The following is a 12,839-nucleotide window of genomic DNA, read 5'->3' on the forward strand; positions in this document are numbered from 1 at the left end:
GAACGCTTCTTATCCCAGTGGCTAGAGAGCTGGCTCCCCCTGGATGTTCTGTCGCGATGTTTTGTGATAGAACGTGCACACAGAGCTCTAACCCAGAAGCCGCCTGCTGGGGAGCGGCCCCGGCCGGTGATTGCTAGAATTCTGAACTTTCACGACAAAGACACCATCTTACGGGAGGCGAGGGCTAAGGATCAGCTCACATTCGAGAACCAGAAAATCATGATCTTTCCGGACTATACTAAACTGGTACAACAACAACGCCACTCCTTCATCGCTGCCAAGGCGAAACTGCGAAGCCTGAAGCTTCAGTATTCCTTACTTTATCCGGCCCGCCTTCGAGTGGTTTTCCAGTCACGGACCCACTTCTTTGATACCCCAGAGGAGGTTTTCAGATGGACCGATGAGACGGTAAGGGTCCGGCCACATGCCCAACCGGGCTTGAATCCGGGCTCGTCACGGGGCTTGTCACAGGAGCGAGGCAACCAAAGTGTCCGGAGCAAGCGGCACAGGAGATCTAGGTCGCGGAAGCGCTCCTTCTCTCGCGGTGGAGCATGGGATGGGACACCTTCCGACTCTGACCACTCCGGAAAGGAACATTGACGGATGCTGGGGTGTGAGATTATCTGCTGGCATCATGGGCCCCTGCTGGGGGTGATCTGAGGGCTGCACTCTGCTGATCGGACAGCCGGGGACTGAGTATATGATGACTGTTCGCTTTGCATATCCATGATTGTTTGGGGCTGCGGGGTGGGGTTCGGGGAGCTTATATGCAGGGGCTTCTTGTCTCCTACGTGGGAGGGAGTTGGCGGGGGGGTTCGTCTTGGTTGTGTGGGTAGTTGGGATCCATTGGTATGGTTGGCTTTGGGCGCTCTGTTTTAGGCCCGATGTTACCCATGCCGCGACAGATACTTCAGTGTTCTATGAGGTATAGGGGTGGAGGGAGGGGGATTGGGGGTTGAGGGGGGCATTCTGGGGGGGAATGGGTGGGGGGGCGGGAGGGGTTGGTGGGGGATGCACGTGATTTCTACTGCTTCATTTCTGATTGTGTTGTCTACTCGGGTCTGTTGTTGGTTGCTCTGGTCTGGTGTTCCCTGGGATTATGGCTGATGCATCAACTCCGGGACTCCCTAGGGCGTCCATGCGTATATTGAGTTGGAATGTCTGGGGGATGCTGGATAAAATTAAGAGGGGGGCAATTCTGCGATGGGGGAAGAGGGAGGCAGCGGATGTCCTACTGCTACAGGAGACACATATGATGGGGACAAAAGTGCTTAGTCTACAACGCTTTGGCTACCACCAAGTCTATCACGCTGGGTTTACCAGGGGCTCCAGGGGGGTCGCCATATTGGTCCACCGCAGGCTGGCTTATGTGCATGAGAGGCAGTGGCTTGACCCGATGGGTCTGTTAGTCTTTGTGAAGGGAATGGTGGGTTCAGAATCTGTTGTGTTTGGGAGTGTATATGCGCCTCCCCCGTTGCAGTGGTCCCTGACTGAGAGGCTGTTTGAGGTGTGGGTGGAGATTCCGGAGTCCCTAGCTGTACTGGGAGGGGATTGGAATGCTGTGATGGATGTGAGGATGGATCGCCGCAGACCGCAGGAGACACCGATTGTGGTTGCCCCCACCCGGCTGAGTGCGATGGCGGACGGGCTGGGTTGGATTGATGTGTGGCGATACTTGCATGCTAAAGTTCGTGAGTATACCTACGTTTCAGCTGCGCATGGCTCCTTCTCGCGACTGGACTGTGTATATGTGCCTGGTGCGTTCCTGAGTAGAGTGCGTGGGGCAGACCTTTTGCCTAGGGGGCTGTCTGACCACTCCCCAGTAGCTGTGGATGTTGAGTTGCACAGGAAGAGACAACCATTTAGGTGGCGGATGTCCTCATGGCATCTCCAGCAGGCTGATTATGTACACCATATGCGGGGGGCGATCGCCCATTATTGGCAAGAGAACCTGGGGGCGGACGTGGACGTGACGGTGGTCTGGGAGGCCATAAAGCCCACATTGCGGGGGGTTGACATCGCGTGGTGTGCGGCGGCCCGCCGCCGACGTAAGAAAGCCATAGTTGCTGCCGCAGCACGCGTGGAGGTTCTTGAGCGGCGGTGTCAAGGAGGGGGGGACGATGTAGCGGTGCGGCTACTCCTGCAGGCACAGCAGTCCTATGCATCCGTGTTGCTGGATGAGGCCCGGCAGGCGTGGCTGGCCACGCGAAGTAGGGTTTACCAATGGGGGGACAAGTCCTGCACTATGCTCCATAGGCTGTGTCAGCGCACCCTGCAGCCACTGACGCTGCCGGGACTCACAGATGATGCCGGGATTACATTGACGGATCCGGTGGAGTTGGCGGCTAGCTTTGCTCGATATTACGCAGGGCAATATGCGCCGCGGGACTGTCTTCCGGCTGCAGAGGTGTATACATTTATTGCAGATTTGCCCCCGAAAACCGTCTCTGATGACACGCGAGCGGCATTGGACCTCCCTCTTACAGCGGTGGAATTGGGGGATGCGCTAGGTCAGCTCAACCCCGGGAAAGCTCCTGGGCCGAGTGGCTTCCCGTGCAAGTTTTATAAGAAATTCCACGTCCAATTAGGGTCCCACTACAGGGCCGTGTTGGAAGCGGCGCGGGAGCTGGGGAGATTGCCAGCTGACTGGCGCCACGCTGAAGTGGTGGTGTTTCAAAAACCGTGTAGGCCGCTGGACCGTCATGACTCCTACCGCCCTGTCTCTTTGCTCAACATCGAAGCTAAGCTGCTGGCAAAGGCGTTGGCGAACCGCCTTCTCCCCTATGTGGCGGATCTGGTCCACCCGGACCAGGTGGGCTTTATGCCGCACAGGGCAACGCAACACAATATTCGGCGGGCACAGACGGCGGTGGACGCAATGGGGGCCAAGGGAGAGAGGGCAGCCCTACTGTTGGCGGATATTGATAGGGCATTTGACTCCGTGAGCTGGACCTACCTGTTTGCGCTCCTGCCCCATCTTAACCTGGGCCCGGTTTTTATTTCCTATCTCAAGCTGCTATACACCGACATCATGGCGTCCGTGCGAGTCTCTGGGGCGGTCTCCGAGAGGTTCCCAATCGGTCGGGGGGACCGCCAGGGTTGCCCGCTATCTCCATACCTATTCGCGCTGGCTATGGAGCCCCTGGCCTCCTGGGTACGAATCGACGCACAGCTGCGGGGCTTTCAGTGGGGCGGGGGACTCACGGACAGGATCGCACTCTATGCGGATGACGTCCTCCTTTTCCTCACGGACCCTCGGGTCTTGGAAATTATGCGCGTCTTTGGCGAGGTGTCGGGCCTTTATCTTAACCCTCGTAAGTCCACCCTGTGGGTGTTGGGTGACGGGGCGTATGCGGGCTCCTGGGCGTCGGCTTTGCAGGTAGCGGTTGGAGGCTTGCTGTATCTTGGCGTGTTTCTGTCTGAGTCTATGGCGATCTCTTGGGAGCGCAACGTGCTGCCGGTGTGGGAAAAGGTCCAGTCGGACAATAAAACGTGGTCCCGAATGCCCCTTACCATATATGGCAGGTCTGCGATCTTTAAAATGGTTGCACTCCCGCGCCTTCTGTATCAGCTGCAGAACCATCCGCACCTGGTCGCACCCCAGTGGTTCCGACAAGTTAATTCCGTGTTGGGACGCTTCTTGTGGGCGGGAGGTGCAGCCAGAGTGGCACTGCGTACCTGCTTTCTGTCCACCTACTGTGGTGGCCTTGCAATGTCCGACGTGCTGTCGTACTACCAAGCCTCCTACTTGTTAGTGTTGAATGACTGGTGGTACGGAGATAGGGGGGATCCGGCTTATGCTTTAGAGCGCTCATTGATGGGAGCTAACACGTTGCATATGCTCTTGTACTCAGCCAAACTGAGGAGGCGGTTGCCTCGTGCCACGCAAGTGGTTTTTGTGATATGGCGACAGGCTCTGCGCCGCATGGGCTGGTGGGGCAGATTGACGGCGGAGACTCCTCTGTGGAGTAATGGGCGGCTTCCCGCATTGGCCGCGCTGGCAGGGTTTAGCGGATGGGATTCTATAGGGATCTCTTCGCTGGGAGATGTTGTGTCCGGAGTAGTTCTCATATCGTTTCAGGAGCTGAGAGACGAGTTCCATATGCCCAATACCCAATTTTTCAAATACCTGCAGTTCCGCCACGTGCTTGCGCCCAGCTTGGTGGGTCTGGAATCGCTACCGGAGTTCAGCCCCCTGGAAGCGAAAGTCTTCATGGGGGATCTCGGAGACAAGAAGGTATCACGTATTTACCAAACCCTTGTCACCCATTGTTCCTCTACTCTAAGCCCATTGAAGGAAGCATGGGAAGGGGACGTTGGACCCCTGGATGAGGACGACTGGAGAGAGGCCTTGGAGTCCCCGCGTGGGAAGCGGTCGCTCCCCGCAGTCACTGGCCCTTGCTACGATCACTTTGCTGACCACAGAGCGCCATTACCCAAGTTTGCTCCTCTCACCGCTGACTGCATTTTGGAATCGGATTACTGCCTGCATATCGAAGCGCGCTGCTGCATTTGGTATCGTACTGCTACCTGCATTTTGGAGCGCGCTGCTCGTGCTAGCATTGTTCTCAATCAGTAGCGCCTGCATTGCCTCATTACAGTTTAAAATTAGTAGCCTCGCATAACGCTCGCCAGAATTGTGTAGTTGTAACATTATTTGATTATATTACTGTTATTGTGCCTCTGCTCATGAAGCTTCCACTCTTGTTGGCCCCAACCGGTTCCGGTTTCGCTTCTTTAGCCATTTGGTGTTATTGTGCTTCGGAGCCCGTCCCCTCCACCACGCACCCGCCTCCCAGCTGACCCTCCCCCCCACAGACTCAATAAGCTCGCCCCGTCCCTGATTTCACTGTGACCGTCCTGACGCCATCAGAAGCGGTCGCTCCCCGCAGCCACTGGCCCTTGCTACGATCACTTTGCTGACCACAGAGCGCCATTACCCAAGTTTGCTCCTCTCACCGCTGACTGCATTTTAGAATCGGATTGCTGCCTGCATATCGAAGCGCGCTGCTGCATTTGGTATCGTACTGCTACCTGCATTTTGGAGCGCGCTGCTCGTGCTAGCATTGTTCTCAATCAGTAGCGCCTGCATTGCCTCATTACAGTTTAAAATTAGTAGCCTCGCATAACGCTCGCCAGAATTGTGTAGTTGTAACATTATTTGATTATATTACTGTTATTGTGCCTCTGCTCACGAAGCTTCCACTCTTGTTGGCCCCAACCGGTTCCGGTTTCGCTTCTTTAGCCATTTGGTGTTATTGTGCCTCGGAGCCCGTCCCCTCCACCACGCACCCGCCTCCCAGCTGACCCTCCCCCCCACAGACTCAATAAGCTCGCCCCGTCCCTGATTTCACTGTGACCGTCCTGACGCCGTCAGAAGCGGTCGCTCCCCGCAGCCACTGGCCCTTGCTAGGATCACTTTGCTGACCACAGAGCGCCATTACCCAAGTTTGCTCCTCTCACCGCTGACTGCATTTTGGAATCGGATTGCTGCCTGCATATTGAAGCGCGCTGCTGCATTTGGTATCGTACTGCTACCTGCATTTTGGAGCACGCTGCTCGTGCTAGCATTGTTCTCAATCAGTAGCACCTGCATTGCCTCATTACAGTTTAAAATTAGTAGCCTCGCATAACGCTCGCCAGAATTGTGTAGTTGTATCATTATTTGATTATATTACTGTTATTGTGCCTCTGCTCACGAAGCTTTCACTCTTGTTGGCCCCAACCGGTTCCGGTTTCGCTTCTTTAGCCATTTGGTGTTATTGTGCCTCGGAGCCCGTCCCCTCCACCACGCACCCGCCTCCCAGCTGACCCTCCCTCGCCCCTCCCCCCCACTACCCATTTATGAAAGATGCTTTTCCGCGCAGCGTTTACGCGCAGCGATTGCGCCCCATGCGCGCCGAAGGTGCGCCAAAGGTAAGCCCGTCTACGCCCGTCCGCGCCTGGACCGCGCCCAGCGCCAGACCCCCTGATCCCTGCAAACCGCACTCCTCCAGCTTAACGTATGGCGCCGCCACCCTCCTAGCCCTTAACCCCGGATGCACACCTCAATGCTACAAAGCTGCCCCGGGACGTTCCCACGGTCCTTTCGCCTGCCAATCCTGCAAATTTACCAGCATCAAGACCCATTCCACTATCACTAACCCCAAACACAGCTCCGACTCCAACCACCTGAAGTGCATCCTGCTGAACACCCGCTCGATCCACAGACACGCCACCGAACTCTGGGATCTACTCAACACTACATCACCGGACATCGCCTTCCTAACTGAAACATGGATGAACGCTTCTTCAACACCCGACATCGCCATAGCCATCCCGGACAATTACAAGATCATCCGAAAAGACCGCACCGTCCAAACAGGTGGAGGCATCGCCATCGTCCATAAGAACACCATCAAAATCACGACCAACTCCGACGACAACCTTACAACCGTCGAACACCTCCACTTCCAGATCCACACCGACCCTAGGACCACACTCAGAGGCACCCTCATCTACAGGCCTCCAGGAACCCGTAAACAATTCAACGAAGCCATCACTGACTTCGTCATCCCACATGCCCTCGCCTCCGAAAACTACATGCTACTAGGAGACCTCAACTTCCACCTGGAAAAGAAAAACGACTGCAACACCACCACCCTTCTTGACAACCTAGCCAATCTCGGGCTCAAACAACTTGTTAACATCCCCACCCATGCTGCCGGACACACGCTCGACCCTATCTTCACCTCCAGCAAACACATCTCCTTCGATCGCACCACAGCTCTCCATTGGACGGCCCACAGTTGTGTTCACTTCAGCTACAAAACAACCTCGACCTACAACCCCCCACAACCTATCCCCCCGAAGAAAATGGAACAAAATCACCACCGACCAACTCCTCTCATCGCTCAACCAAAACCCACCCGCCCTCTCATCGGACCCAAACCAAGCTGCCATCAAATTCAAACAATGGATCACTCACAGCGCCAACGAATTAGCACCCTTGAAAAACCATCACACCAAACAAGACAGCAAAAAGGCCCCCTGGTTCAACGATGACCTTAAGAAATCCAAAAAGCTATGCCGTACTCTCGAGAAAACATGGAGAAAAAACCCAACCACCGGCAACATGACCACCCTCAAGGCAGCCACCCGTAAACACCACCAGATGATCCGATCCACCAAGAAATCAGCATTTAAGACTCGACTCGACAACAACGCCCATAACAGCAAGGAACTATTCAACATCGTCAAAGAATTCACCAACCCCACCGCAGCCTCAAACGACATTACTCCCTCCCAAGACCTCTGCGATTCGTTATCCTCCTTCTACTACAACAAAATTGCCGACATACATAACAGTTAAAACAGCTCCAACGAACAATCCTCTCCACCCCCCTCAGAACGTAAACCGCCCTCTAACAACCTCAGCACCTGGAACCCAATCACCACTGAAGACACCATCCGCCTAATGAATTCCATCCATTCTGGCTCACCAACCGACCCATGTCCTCACCACATCTTCAACAAAGCAGACTCCATCATCGCACCTCATCTCTGTGATGTCATCAACTGCTCCTTCATCTCTGCTACCTTCCCAGAAAGCTGGAAACATGCCGAAGTCAGCGCCCTCCTGAAGAAACCCACAGCAGACCCCTCTGAACTTAAAAACTACCGCCCCATATCCCTCCTCCCATTCCCGGCCAAAGTTATTGAGAAAGCCGTCAATAGACAACTCGCCGCTTTCCTCGAATCCAACAACTCCCTCGATCCCTCACAGTCCGGATTTCGAGCCAAACACAGCACCGAAACGGCCCTCATCGCAGCTACAGACGACATCCGAACACTACTGGACAACTGAGAAACAGTGGCCCTCATCCTACTCGACCTCTCCGCCGCCTTCGACACTGTCTGTCACAACACCCTCATACAACGCCTCAGCAACATCGGCATAAAAGAGAAAGCCTTGGACTGGATCATCTTGTTCCTAGCTGGAAGATCTCAGAGAGTCCGACTTCCCCCATTCAAATCAGAAGCCACGGAAGTCATCTGCGGTGTACCACAAGGATCTTCACTCAGTCCCACCCTCTTCAACGTTTACATGAGTCCACTCGCTTCCATCGCGCGTCAACACAACCTTAACATAATTTCCTACGCTGACGACACCCAGCTGATCCTCTCCCTCACCAAAGACCCCAACACCGCCAAAACAAATCTTCACGAAGGCATGAAAGAAGTAGCCGTCTGGATGAAAAACAGCCGCCTTAAACTTAACTCAGACAAAACGGAAGTGCTCATGCTAGGATCATCCCCCTCTGCCTGGGACGACTCTTGGTGGCCCGTGGATCTGGGCTCAGCACCCACTCCCACAGACCATGCACGTAACCTTGGCTTCATCCTAGACTCCTCACTCTCGATGACCAAACAAGTCAACGCCGTCTCATCCTCCTGCTTCAACATACTTCGTATGCTCAAAAAAATCTTCCATTGGATCCCCGCCGAAACAAGAAAGACTGTCACCCACGCACTGGTTACGAGTCGACTAGACTACGGAAACACCCTATACGCCGGAATGACAGCCAAATTGCAGAAAAAACTCCAACGCATCCAAAACGGATCAGCGAGACTCATTTTGGACATCCCGCGCCAAGATCACATTACCGGCCACCTGAAAGACCTCCACTGGCTTCCCGTCAACAAGAGAATAACATTCCGTCTCCTCACCCACGCACACAAGGCCCTCTACAAACTAGGACCCGAATGCCTCAACACTCGACTATCCTTCTACACACCCATCCGCCAACTAAGATCCTCCAATCAAGGCCTCGCCGCAGTTCCGCGTATCCAAAGATCCACCATGGGAGGCAGATCCTTCTCCTTCTTGGCGTCCAAGACCTGGAACTCACTCCCCACTCACCTCCGCCTTACACAGAACCACATCTCCTTCAGAAAAGAACTTAAAACCTGGCTATTTGATAAATAATGAACCCCCCCCCCCAAGCGCCTTGAGACCCTCTGGGTGAGTAGTGCGCTATATAAGTCCTTGAACTTGAACTTGAACTCTGCGCCGCATGGGCTGGTGGGGCAGATTGACGGCGGAGACTCCTCTGTGGAGTAATGGGCGGCTTCCCGCATTGGCCGCGCTGGCAGGGTTTAGCGGATGGGATTCTATAGGGATCTCTTCGCTGGGAGATGTTGTGTCCGGAGTAGTTCTCATATCGTTTCAGGAGCTGAGAGACGAGTTCCATATGCCCAATACCCAATTTTTCAAATACCTGCAGTTCCGCCACACGCTTGCGCCCAGCTTGGTGGGTCTGGAATCGCTACCGGAGTTCAGCCCCCTGGAAGCGAAAGTCTTCATGGGGGATCTCGGAGACAAGAAGGTATCACGTATTTACCAAACCCTTGTCACCCATTGTTCCTCTACTCTAAGCCCATTGAAGGAAGCATGGGAAGGGGACATTGGACCCCTGGATGAGGACGACTGGAGAGAGGCCTTGGAGTCCCAGCGTGGGACCGCTATCGCGGTGCGTCTCAGGCTGGTCCAATTTAAATATTTGCATAGGGCCTATTACACGAGGGAGCGACTGTGGAAGGCAGGCTTGATTGGATCCCCGGTGTGTTTGTGATGCGGAGCTGAGATGGGTACCCTCTTGCATACTGTATGGTCGTGTGTGGGCCTGACCAGTTTCTGGAGGGGTGTGTGGGGCTGCCTGTCGGAGGTGCTGGGGTGGATCTTCCCCGTACCCCAAGACTGGGCCTGTTACATGTACTGGAGGGCGTGGGGGGAATACCTACAAGCACCATCTTTTATTGTTAGGTCTTATCGTGGCGAAACGGGATCTGGCGCAAGCATGGAAGAGTGATCGTGCCCCCCCGTTGAAGCCGTTGAATGCGTGGAAAGCAGGGATGGACTATTTTATGGGGCTAGAGCGCCCTGTGTTTGAGGCCAGAGGATGCCCCCCGGAAACATTACAAAATTTGGAAGCGGTGGGCGGAGTATCGGGGTCTGACTCTGGTACCTCCAGTGGAACCTGATGATGGTCTAGATGTGGAAGATGGAGTATAGGCCCGAGGGAACACGAGTTTCCTGGCTTGACACTGACATTCTTGGAGGCTTATTGGGATCACGTGCACAGGGTTAGGGAGGGATAAGGGGGGGTGTAGGTGAGTCATGGGGTGGATGTGAGAGGCAGGGGGGGGTTACGTGGGGGTGTTTCTTTGATTGGGTTTTTGTGCTACTCATATCAATGTTGACATTTGGCAGGCCCTCCTGACTGTGGAGAACTGCATACATGCCTTACCTGATCAAACAAAATAAAAATGTTGTTGTGAAAAAAAAAAAGATGCTGGGATCTTCGGCAATGCTCTCAAATGGCTGACTTCATTCTTAAAAGACAGAATCTTCCAGGTCTGGGAGGAATCCTTCTGTTCAAACACACCGGCCTCAGAGCATGGGGTGCCTCAGGCCTCCTCGCCACCCCTACCCTATGTAACATTCATGTGCAACCTCTGACAGGCGTCACACTGGGGCACGGACTGTCCCTGGTATCATATGCAGATGAAACCCAAATAAGCATCTCCCAAACTCCAGATACGGCAGCTCTCTCCACCGAGCGCGGTGCCTGCCTCAGAGATGTCACCGACTGGATGTCCAGTAACAACCTGAGGCTTAACAGCGAAAAAACTTCCATAAGGTGGGGTTGTTTCCGACCATCAGGACGATGGTCGGAAACAACCCCACCTTATGGAATGATCTACAGTGGCCCATTTACCTCGGTGGCAAACCTCACCCCAAAACTGAGATTAAAGCTCTAGGGGGACTTTTGCGTCACTTTTCCCATGGGAAAAGTGACGCAAAAGTGGCGCAAGGGACTTGTAAATCTGCCCCTAGTCTTCTGGCTCTATTGCCACCTAACCATGGAGATCCAAGCCAAGAAGCCCTCAGCTGCCGGCTCTGGCCTTCTTAGGACATTAAGGGAGGTCCTGGGTTGGTGGCCTCCGGGCTCGCGAAGATCAGTCGTTCAGGGCTTGTTGCTCTGCCAGCTTGATTATGGTAACTCGCTCACCTGGGAAGCCCTTTGAGTGCAATCAAGCACTTACAAATCCTTCAAAACGCGGCAGCTCGCCCTCTCTTAAAGATTCTCAGGTTTAATCGGTCGCTTCATTCTTAGCCGGACTCCGCCGGCTGCCCGTCCACAAAAGAATCACCTTCAAAACTCTCTGCCTGGCCCATCGGGGATGCACAATAAAAGCCCCCCTTTAATCTAGAGGTTACTCACCCCCTACAGACCTGAAAGACTACTACACTCCTCAGATCAAAGACTTTTCACGGTACCAAAGATCAAGTGCCATATTATCAAGAAACAGCGTTAAAATTATCGCCGCTTTAGCGTCAGGAAACTGCCGCTAAAACGGCAATAATGGGCTTGTTAATATGCCCTTGTGAATTCCAATAGAAGCTCAGGTTTGATGTCCTTCACACCAGAATATGGAGCAAGAAGTGGAGGCCGCTCTTTTGCAAACCTGGCCCCAAAGCTTTGGAATGCTCCACCCCATCACTGAGGCTGATCAATGTAGACTCCACATCCAGAAGATTACTTAAAGCACACCCCGTTGAATGACCTGCTTTGGCCGTAGCACTATCTGACCTGAAGGACTTTCAACGCTGGAGGCCAGTTGGGCAGCCATGCACTCTACAAATCCCTAAGATAAATAATACCTCTACACCTTGTCTGCACACCCGTCGTGCCCATCCCAGTTCCCGCGTTTCTACGAAATAATCAATGTGAATTGAAACTTGCTCCTTTAACACCCAACAAATTCCTATATGAGACACAGACCAGGTTTTTTTGTTTTTGCTTGTATATTTTTGGGTGATGGATGTTTTTTGTCACAATGAATCCTCTCTGCCCATAGGTCAGTGGAAGAAGCCTTGAGTATATGTAAGGGCTGTGATGAGCGTGGCGAGTGGCCAGTGTGCAGGGGGCACTCACACCTCAGTGTGCAGGGGCACTCACACCTCAGTGTGCAGGGGCACTCACATCTCAGTGAGCAGGGGGCACTCACATCTCAGTGAGCAGGGGACATTCACACCCCAGTGTGCAGGGGGCACTCACACCCCAGTGACCAGGGGGCACTCACACCTCAGTGAGCAGGGGACATTCACACCCCAGTGTGCAGGGGCACTCACATCTCAGTGAGCAGGGGCACTCACATCTCAGTGAGCAGGGGACACTCACACCTCAGTGAGCAGGGGACACTCACATCTCAGTGAGCAGGGGACACTCACATCTCAGTGAGCAGGGGACACTCACACCTCAGTGTGTAGGGGAACTCACATCTCAGTGAGCAGGGGACACTCACATCTCAGTGTGCAGGGGAACTCGCACCTCAGTGAGCAGGGGGCACTCACACCTCAGTGAGCGGGGGACACTCACACCTCGGTGTGCGGGGGACACTCACACCTCACTGTGCGGGAGACACTCGCACCTCAGTGAGCAGGGGACACTCACTCCTAAGTGAGCAGGGGGCACTCACACCTCAGTGTGCGGGGGACACTCACACCTCAGTGAGCAGGAGACACTCACACCCCAGTGACCCAAAGGGGCCTCCCTATCATATTGTTCAAGCGTATTCTTAAACACTCATCTCCCCAAATAGTGAAGTGCCATGTGACACTGGCCCATGCGGACTACCCCTTACTGACTTGCTACTCACTGCAGTTCCTTCAGGAGGATCCACTGGTCATAGGAGCACCTGACTGTCGCAACTCTGCCATTTGAAGTCTTGGAGGAGCAGAACCTTACTCTGGACTCCCCTACATAAGCTGAGGGGCCACTTATATCCAAGAG

This window comes from Lissotriton helveticus, chromosome 10 (genome assembly GCF_964261635.1).
Source record: "Lissotriton helveticus chromosome 10, aLisHel1.1, whole genome shotgun sequence".
Taxonomy (NCBI): domain Eukaryota; kingdom Metazoa; phylum Chordata; class Amphibia; order Caudata; family Salamandridae; genus Lissotriton; species Lissotriton helveticus.